Raw genomic sequence first — 8,937 nt, 5'->3', positions numbered from 1 at the left:
TTTTTTTTTTTTTTTTACTTAGCAATTTGATGTTTGATCATTTGAGGCAATGAGGCGGAGGGTAATTTACGTTATCAGGGAGGTATGAGGGGTGCTGGGAACCCAGACGCAAGGCCCATTCGCCTGCTAAAGCGCCATCGTAATGTAATGAGACTCCAGTCAAGTGCAGCTAGTAATGGAGAGGAACATTTCCCATTCATCTGCCTACCTGAGACTCCACAAAAACGACAATAACTTTTGCACGGGAGGAGCGGGGGGGACACAGTGAAGGGGGGCTGGTGTCCCCGTGGCACAGCTCACGCTGGCTGGCAGAGAACCACCATGGCCTCACTCTGGGGAGCAGAGCAACACAGCTGTGAGCTGCGGAGCTGCTTGTTGGGTGGCTCAGCCTCCCCATCCCGGACATCCAGCCCATACCTGGCTTGGTCCTGACCCATAGTCCCTTATCCCAGCTGTGGACACACTATTGCCTCTGTAGCACCTCTGTGATGGGGCCTTGGAAGTGGTACCGATAACTACATGCCCAATACCAGCACCAACAGCAATGCATGCATTCAAGTTCTTGCAAGTGGCCCTGCTGCTCTGCACACTTTATTTGCAGGCTGAGGGTAATTACAGCTGGAGGGAACCTCCTGGATACAGGCAGACCTCCTGGTACTGACAGCCCAGTGCATGGCAAGGGGTGGTGGCAGGGGAGAGACGCAGGGACGGAAGAGATTTGTTTCTTCTCTGTCCCAAGCTGGCTGCTTGTTCCCGGAACGCAGCCTGAGAAAGGGAGCAGAGAGCCGTCTGCTCCCCCTCACCAAATTCCTGCTGCACGGACCCTTCCAATTATACCCACGTCTGAAAGGCTGCTGTCAGGATGAAAGGCACGGAGCAGTAATGAACTGACGATTAATTTGCAGTTGGCTCACCCAGCGCGCGATCCTCGCTCAGGCTCGCTGCGTGCGGGTGCTAAATATGACGATGTCAGCAGTTGTCAGCCAGAGCCAGGGCTGCCCCTCACACCAGCCTTTCCTTGCCACACTGCCAGGGGCTCCAGCCCAGCTCTAGATTCCCATCGGCACAGGCAGCCCTGGGCCAGCCCTGCAGCAGCCACAGCAGCATGGGGAAGGGGCCCCATTGCCTGAAGACCTGTGCAATACACTTCACATCCCTTGGACATCAGATGATCATCTAGATTCTTAGAGTTGGCTTCCAGTTACCACAGTTGAATCTATGGGGATCAGTTACTATGCTGGCACATGGGGTTACTATGTCCACAGCATTGGGATTGGAACTAAATGATCTTAAAGGTCCCTTCCAACCCAAGCCATTCTGTGACTCTATGAGTCTATGATCTGAAAGATAGGTGCACCTTGGACATCTACGTCTTCAAAGACCTGATTAGGAGGATATGAAAACAAGCTGCAAATGGCTGAAAAGCCTGGATTTATAAACCAATCACTGTACCTTCCTGATGCAAACACTGAAGCATACATGTATCTAATCAGTGTCTATCCCAGAATGTGCATAACAACCCCAGCACCAGCAATTACAGTTGTGGGATACTTGTGCAGCCTGTGTGCTCTAATATCATAGAACCGTAGAATCACAGAATCATTAAATTTGGAAAAGGCCCCTAAGATCATCTAGTCCAATTGTTCACTTACCACCAATATGCCCACTAACCACATCCCTCAGTGCCACATCTTCACATTTCCTGAACACCTCCAGGAAGAGTGACTCCATCACCCCCCTGGGCAGCCTGTGCCAGTGCATCACCACTCTTTCTGAGAAGAAATGTTTCCTAATACCCAACCTGAACCTCCCCTGATGCAACTTAAGGCCATTACTTCTTGTCCTTTTGCCTCACCTGAAGATGGTCTGCACCTTCTTCATCGAGACAGACAGGCTGCCTGACAGATTCTTCTCCTTGGAACACTTTTTCTTAGGAAGATTCACATCTGAGCTGTCTGTGAATTCACAGCATTTTCAGCAGCCTGTGCTGTTTAAAGTAGCAAAACTGAAGCCCTAGAAAAAAATATTCCAGAAAACTGAGCGCCTTCTCTTTTGACAAATCCTGAAAAAGCCCTCTGATCACTGGTTCAGAATGACATTTCTTTTTTAATGTTACTTGGATGCTATTAGACAATGTTTACTGAGCTCAGTCACCAAAATAAGCGTACTTTTTTCACACTGAACAAGACATTTAGTTTGATCAGAACTCATGATATTTTTTCTCCCCCAGCCTGTTGATTTGCAAAAAAAGAAAGCTTCGGTGGAACCAAAACAAGATTATGGCCAGATACATGCATCACTGAAATTGCCTGCAACGCGTAAATCTGCTGTTTGCCCACTCCCACTACACGCATAATTTTGTTTTATCACTTACAGTCCCGGGGTGCTCACACAACTTGGCAGTCAGTTTCCCAGCATGAAATTACACCTGTCTGGAAAAATGCACAGAATATAGAGAGGCAGAGCAATATACAGAGGTGGGCTCTACTCGCAAAGCAAGCGCTCAGATGGCCTGAGGGCCACGACAAAACAGACATGGTGTCAGTGTCACAGCCCCCGAGTGCCCTGGCAGCGTTCGATGGCCCAGAGTCTGTATCACCGCGGGTTCTGTATGCAGAAGTGTTCACTGCTGGCTGTGAGTCTCTGTGCATCTTACACATCTGGCTGTCATTCCAGGTTTTGATTTCTGTGCTCCCTCTGCACAGTGCTAAGCCAGGCTTGCTGGCTCCCCACGAGAGCAGTGAGCAAAGCCAGGCTCTAGTCGGGTGCTTCGACAGCATCGACACCACATGGCAGGTGATCCTGGCTGCACCGCAGTCACATGAAGCCCAAACCTGAGGGCTCCTCTGCAAAGGAGACCTGAGCCCTTTAAGGAAGAGAGGAGCAGAAATCAATTGTCTGCTCGTCTTCCTCCCCGGGCCCCCCTTTCTCCCTCCTCCATCACCACCACCACCACACACGCACCCTATTCACCCTGCTGGAAGGTGACATTTGCTATTAACCTTATATTGGGCCATTTTGTAAATCAATGTCACTTACATTTAATAACAAGTGTAATCAAAGGAATTATGCAAATTTAATTTGATGCTTCTTGAATTATGCAAATCTGCACCACATATAATGGCTTCTGACATGTGCCCAGTTGGAGAACGTTCCATTACCTCCTCTCTTATTACCCCTATTATTATTTTTATTTTTTTATCCTGTGGTGGGGGGGAGGGAGAAGGGAGGGAGAAGGCAGTTAGGCTCGGAGGCAGGGGGGACAAGTGAGTGTGGTGGGAAGAAAAGGGAAAGAAGAGGGGTGGTAGAGGAAAGCGCTTCTTTGCCTGCATTTCGAGTAGCAAAGCCTCCTGAAGGCATTTCTGTTATTGTTATTGCAGAGCAAGGAGAGTGGGGCAGGGGGGGAGGAATGGGGATGGGGGGAATCATTTCCCATGAATGGCTTTGCAGGCAATAATACTATAAGCCTCTGATTCTAAATTACTGCCCTTCCAGTCCTATCTCCAGCACAATATTACTCTCTTCAGCCTCCTCTTCCTGAATTATAAGGCAAGCTGGGGGAGGGTGAGAGAAGAGGGGAGCAGACTGGAATACACAGGGCAGATGGGTGAAAAAGGGATTCGTTCTTGTTGCTCCAGGGCCACCCCAGGTGGGGTGTCCAGTCTTGCTGGAGAATAACTCTTTTTTTTCCCTCCTGGCTTTCCCATCACTCGCTCATTTCCTTGCATGTGACCCTGAGATCAGAAGACAGATTTGCCACAAAGTGCTGTATCTTCTCAGAAACTTGTGGCATCAGTACCCAGTAGTAATGCTCTTCCTTTTGCAACAGCTTGTGGTCCATAGCACTACAAGTCAGAGTGGACCTGCCTCCTCCTACACTGCTTTTTCTTGTTAGAGAGGATTCAGTGAGCATTTTCCTCTTCTGTACTACTCACAGCAGCTGCAGAGTGACTCTTTTCAGGACAATTGATACAGTGTGACAAAAGCAATCCCACGTGTGTCTCGGTATCTTCATGCTTGTACAGTGCAAATATAGAACTTAATCTGCCTTCTGGAAGAAGGAGAAGAAAGAGGAGACAACAGGTTTTTGTGCTCCTCTGATGGAAGTTGGTACATGGCAAGAGGGCATGCCTCCACCATTTCCATAAAGCAATGAGTCACACACCAGAAATCTCCCTCTGCCTAATTAGAAAGGTGAATGGCAGAGGAGGATTTCTACACTTCCTTTGGAGACTTTGGAGACTTTGGAGACTTGACTTCTCAACAAGATGCTGTCTTATCATGCTGTGAACTTGTGAGTTTTAAAAGGCTCCATTTATACTTACTATGTTTTCTTCCAAAATGCTGTCAGGAACACTGATTTTTTTTTCCCTCTTTGCTCTCTATATTTCTGTTTTATTACATAGTCCTGAGAAGACTGCAGGTTTTTTTTGCTAATGGAAGGAAATTTCTAGAAACTTACTCTGAAGCTGGATTTAAAACATTACAAAGTAGAAGATTTTTTTAGTTGATTTTTTTTTCCTGCCTGTCAAAAGAAGGTAAAAGGTAAAGAATTGTTGTATTTTTTAATGGTAGGATGTATATGTAATTCTCAGTGTATTCTCATAGAAATTTGGTGTTAAGGAAATGCCTCCACGCTTTCCAAACTGAAAACATTTTAAAGTTCATGTGGGAAAAGCCACGTTTCAGTCAGATTTTTATAGCATGGTCTCTATCGATGATGAGGTGAGATGCATCTGCTTACCCCACATGTGCAGATGGTATCTGGCAGCACCACCAGCACCTTTCCAACATCACCAACTCACCACCACTGCCACCAGCCCTCCATGGGGCCCACGCAGAAAACAAGGGCAGACCTTCAGCTGTGTTGGCAGATGGAAATCCTGCTTGGAGGCCTGGGCCCAGTGTCTACTCCAACCCTCACCCAGGCCCAGCATGGAGGTGCCTGTCAGGGGAACATCAATATTTGTGTCTGGCACTTGCTCGCTTCCACACGTGGTTGTTGATTCACTGCCCAGAGACCCGTGTCTGTCATTAGGAGGCTGAAGAGAAGAATGAAGCTAATTTCAGAGTCAGATACATCAATAATCTCTGAAGACCCCTTCTGTCCAAGGTTTCCAGACTGCACAGAGGAGAGAGAACTTGCCTTCTCTTACCTTTATTTGCCTTGACTTTTTTGGCCTTGCCTTGCCTTTCTTTGTTGTACTCTGCCTTGCCTTTCTTTGCCTGGCCTTGCCATGAGAACAGATGAGACGCATTGCTCCCATAGGCATGAGTGTGATCAGGACCCACTCCTGTCTCCAGGCACCAGGTGCTGCACAGGTAGAAGTTCCCATCACAAAGTGCTGCAGCTGAAGTCGTGCTGCTGCAGGTGGCCGCCTCACACAGCCCTTGGCTCTGAGGATGCTTCTGGATAAGGAGGTTAGGGAATGTGTGGAGCTGAACTTGTCCCTGGTGCTAAGCCTGCTGAGGCGAATGGAGGCACCGCACAGCCCATAGGGGCCTATTCCTGAATTCCGGAGGTGTTTAGCAGATGCAGGTCCTCTCCTGCAGGGACAGTTCAGCTCATAACATGCTGCTTCATAGCTGGTGTTTCTGGGCTTAGCTCTCCATGGAGCTTTAAAGGGCAACATCAATGAATGACTTCAAGTGTGAATATTCCAGGATAAAAGGGATTTGTTGGGAATAGGTGTTGGGAACAGCCTTGCATGCATAGAACACCCTGTAGGGCTCACAGCAACTGCAGCACCCAGATGAAAGCTAAAGCTGGATACATTGGCAATCATTGAGACCTATGTTCAGTGCTTGCAGTGTGCTCTCATGCTTCCCTGTGTGATAGTCCCATAGCCTCACAGCCTTTCACCTGAAATCATACTTTCTAAACATACTGATGCTGTCTCGGAAATAGATCATGTGAAGTTTCCAGGTCCAGGCTGAAAGACCTTTGTCCCATTGCCAGGAGGAGGGATTTGCTTGTCCTAGGCTCTGGAGGGGGCATGCTGGGCTTCCCACGGGTAAATAAATAGAGTGGGGAAGTGCCCTGGAGGCCATCATTGACACAAGGGCTCTAAAACGGGCTGTTCCCAGCGGGAGGCCCCTCTGCTTGAAGTTTACATGCTCTCCCCTTCCCTGGAAATCACAGGTCATCGCTCGCAGCCACCTCCTCCCCACTAAAACTGTAATCAGCTAAGAGCCATAAAAAACACAGCTTAGAAAGGGCTGGGAATGTGACCTCATGAGAAAGGAAATGCTGACCAAATAAGCATGAAGTATCCCAGGAAACAGTTTGAGAGAACAGGCTGAAGGTGCAGGAGAATACCTTGTTGTGGAAGATGGTGAAGACTCCACTCCATGCTTCAGCTTCCTCATCTGCAAGGTGGAGATGACAGAGCACAAACCCTCACCCCACAGAAGAGGCCCAAACACCACCAGCAGGGACTCTTTTGCAATATCACTCCACCGGCATCTGTGGAGGAACCTCTGTTGAGCAAGGAAGAAAGAAGTGCTGAGGGCGATGTTCCATTTACCCTTTCCTTGGCAATGCCAGAGTATGGAGATTTCCACTGGGAGGGAACCAAAGTTTCTCCTTCCTCTTAAGGCAAGTGAAAGCAGGATAAAATTTCATGAAGGGTGGGTCTTAGTCTGGTACCAAGGAACAGGACATAAGGACTAGATAAGAAACACAGGAACTGGACAGGTAGACCAGCTAAGTTTTTTATAAGGAACTAATTCTATATTTTGTAATCTTGTCTTTAGTGGCTTCTGGGCTCTGCATTACATAATGTGCAATGCTCCCACACCTTCAGGCTCATTTCTCACTTCTCCATTTTCCCCCAACAAATGGGTGCAACCCTGCCTACAGACATCCTACCCAGTTATTCCTGCTTCATCTCAGGGCAGTCCTGTACAGCCAGCCATGCTTGGTTTTCTCCTTCAACATCCGTTCTGAGAAGCTGGGTCTTGGCACTGCAGGGAGAGGGATTATTTGTTCTTTATTAATTTATGGAAAGGAAGGAAGAGGGTGAAAATTGCAACGAAAGGGATAGCCAGCAAGATGGCAAGGAAGAGAGGTTAAAAATGAAGTCATCATCTAATTGGCCCGCAGTGAATTATTCACATGTATAATCTTTTAAAAAAAAAAATTACAGCACAAGGCAATGCAAGTAAATGCTGTTCATGTTTAAAAGTCATTTCCATAAGTAAGTGCAATTTCTCTACTGTTTGCCCCTGTTTAATGAAGTGAAATCTTGTTTGCATTCCTCCCAATTTCCCAACGAAAGGCGCCCAAGCGTTTGCACCAAAATTACTCGGCCCAAATTAAAACCCTCCAACACTTTAAAAAAAAAAAGGAGAAGGGGGGAAAAATAAGACTTATTTTTAAAATGCCTTAAGTGCATCCCAGCATCCTAATTTATTTTTAGACACTCGTTATTAAGAGTAGTAGTAAGTTTCCCCTTCTCTCTCGCTCTCTCTCTTATTTAAATGAACTTAATGGCAATAGATGCAAATGTCTGGAAGAGGAAAATAGTTAACATTTATTTATTCTTACTGTTGTCTCTTCCCTGGCTGGTGTCATTAGAACAGTTCGTTGCATCCCATTCGCTCCCATTAGCTCTGCTATCAGAGCCACCCAGCACGACTCCAGCACGGCTCGAAGTGCTTTCTGCGGCCCACATAGGGACTACATCATCATCTCCGAGGCACTGGCTTAATGACAAGAAAAAAAATTGGAATATATTGCACAGCGATCTGGGGAAACAACAACAAAAACCACCACCGCTGTTGTCGCCCGCTTTTGACCCAACAACGTGTGGTCCTTCGTTGGATGGATGGATGGACAAGACACAGCACTGGGACAAACGTGCTTTCATAACCCCCTGTTGCAGGGAAATATGGCAACAGGGACCCGAAGTGCTTCCAAATGCTCTCAGAGGACCCAGTAGAGCTGTGTTCCTGGTGGTGCAGCAGCCAAAGTCCCACTGCAGTGCTGTGTCGGGTGGATGTCCCCATCAGGGCCTGCTCCTGCCCACGCAGCATCCTGCCTGTGTCACAACAGGCACAAACATTCCTTCATGGAGTGAGACCAGTCCTGGATCCTCTCCAAACCATGGGTGTGGAGGAGGACATGTAGGCAGGAAGAGAGGCAAACCTCCTTGCAAGGAAGGAGACAGGCCCCTGGTGCCCTGGCATGGTGAGGATGGCAGTGAGAGGCAGAGAGAGACCCAGGGCTGTGTGACAGCGCCAGCTGACAAAGCAGCATTTGGGAGGGAGGACATCAGCATCTACAGCGCTGACACATAAAAGAGAGGCAGCAGCTTTTGCAGGCGGGGACAGAGGCGCTGAGAGGGCCCTCCCCCCTCCATAAAGTTGACATTGTCTCCCATGATAACTTTTCTGCTGAGGTAGGAGACACTTTACTGCAGAGTTGCACACAGCAAGTAGCTGCCCTCCCCCCGCCCCTTCCCATCCTCTCCCTCTCCCTCTCTCTCCAGCATCATTTACATCCTTAATTAGCTGTAATTCTGCAGTGCTCATTAGGGAAGGACTGGAAAATATCAAGGAGCCCACAAGCAGGGGGCTTTGGGGGAGAGGGAGGAAGAGGGGGATGCGGGAGCCAGGCTGAGAAGGGATGCCCAGGGCTGGGTTGCAGAGCCAGGAGCCAGGAGCTGCTCACTTAATTTGAGTGGGATGATTACACTAATTTGGGAGCATTGATCCAGTGATGGGGTTAAAGAGGCCACACTGTCCCACCTAGAAAGGCAGAAGTCCAGAGAGTAACAGCATCTGACCAAGAGGGCTTGTTACTTCCCTGCTGGCGGATGAGGTCTCTCTGCTGGGTCATACAGCCCCGCATGCCTAATGTCAGTGGTCAGATCCAGGGGGAGGGCAGCCTTCCTTCCGCTCCAAAGCAGGTAGCTACACAAACCTGCCATAAAG

The 8,937-nt window shown here is 48.3% G+C and overlaps 1 long non-coding RNA gene across 1 annotated transcript in view; it reads right to left on the bottom strand.

Moving 5' to 3' along the window:
- Positions 1-8,937, bottom strand: part of LOC104911954 — a 21,613-nt gene that overhangs the window by 3,384 nt on the left and 9,292 nt on the right. The window contains exons 2-4 of the long non-coding RNA XR_004160503.1: positions 7,550-8,926; positions 6,872-6,966; positions 1,856-6,480 (exon numbers count right to left, since the gene is read on the bottom strand). This is a non-coding gene — a long non-coding RNA (uncharacterized LOC104911954). The remainder of the gene's footprint in view (positions 1-1,855; positions 6,481-6,871; positions 6,967-7,549; positions 8,927-8,937) is intronic.

The sequence above is a fragment of the Meleagris gallopavo genome, chromosome 8 (assembly GCF_000146605.3).
Source record: "Meleagris gallopavo isolate NT-WF06-2002-E0010 breed Aviagen turkey brand Nicholas breeding stock chromosome 8, Turkey_5.1, whole genome shotgun sequence".
NCBI lineage: Eukaryota > Metazoa > Chordata > Aves > Galliformes > Phasianidae > Meleagris > Meleagris gallopavo.
Note: the sequence above shows the minus strand (reverse complement) of the source record. Positions and strands in the feature narration are given on the sequence as shown.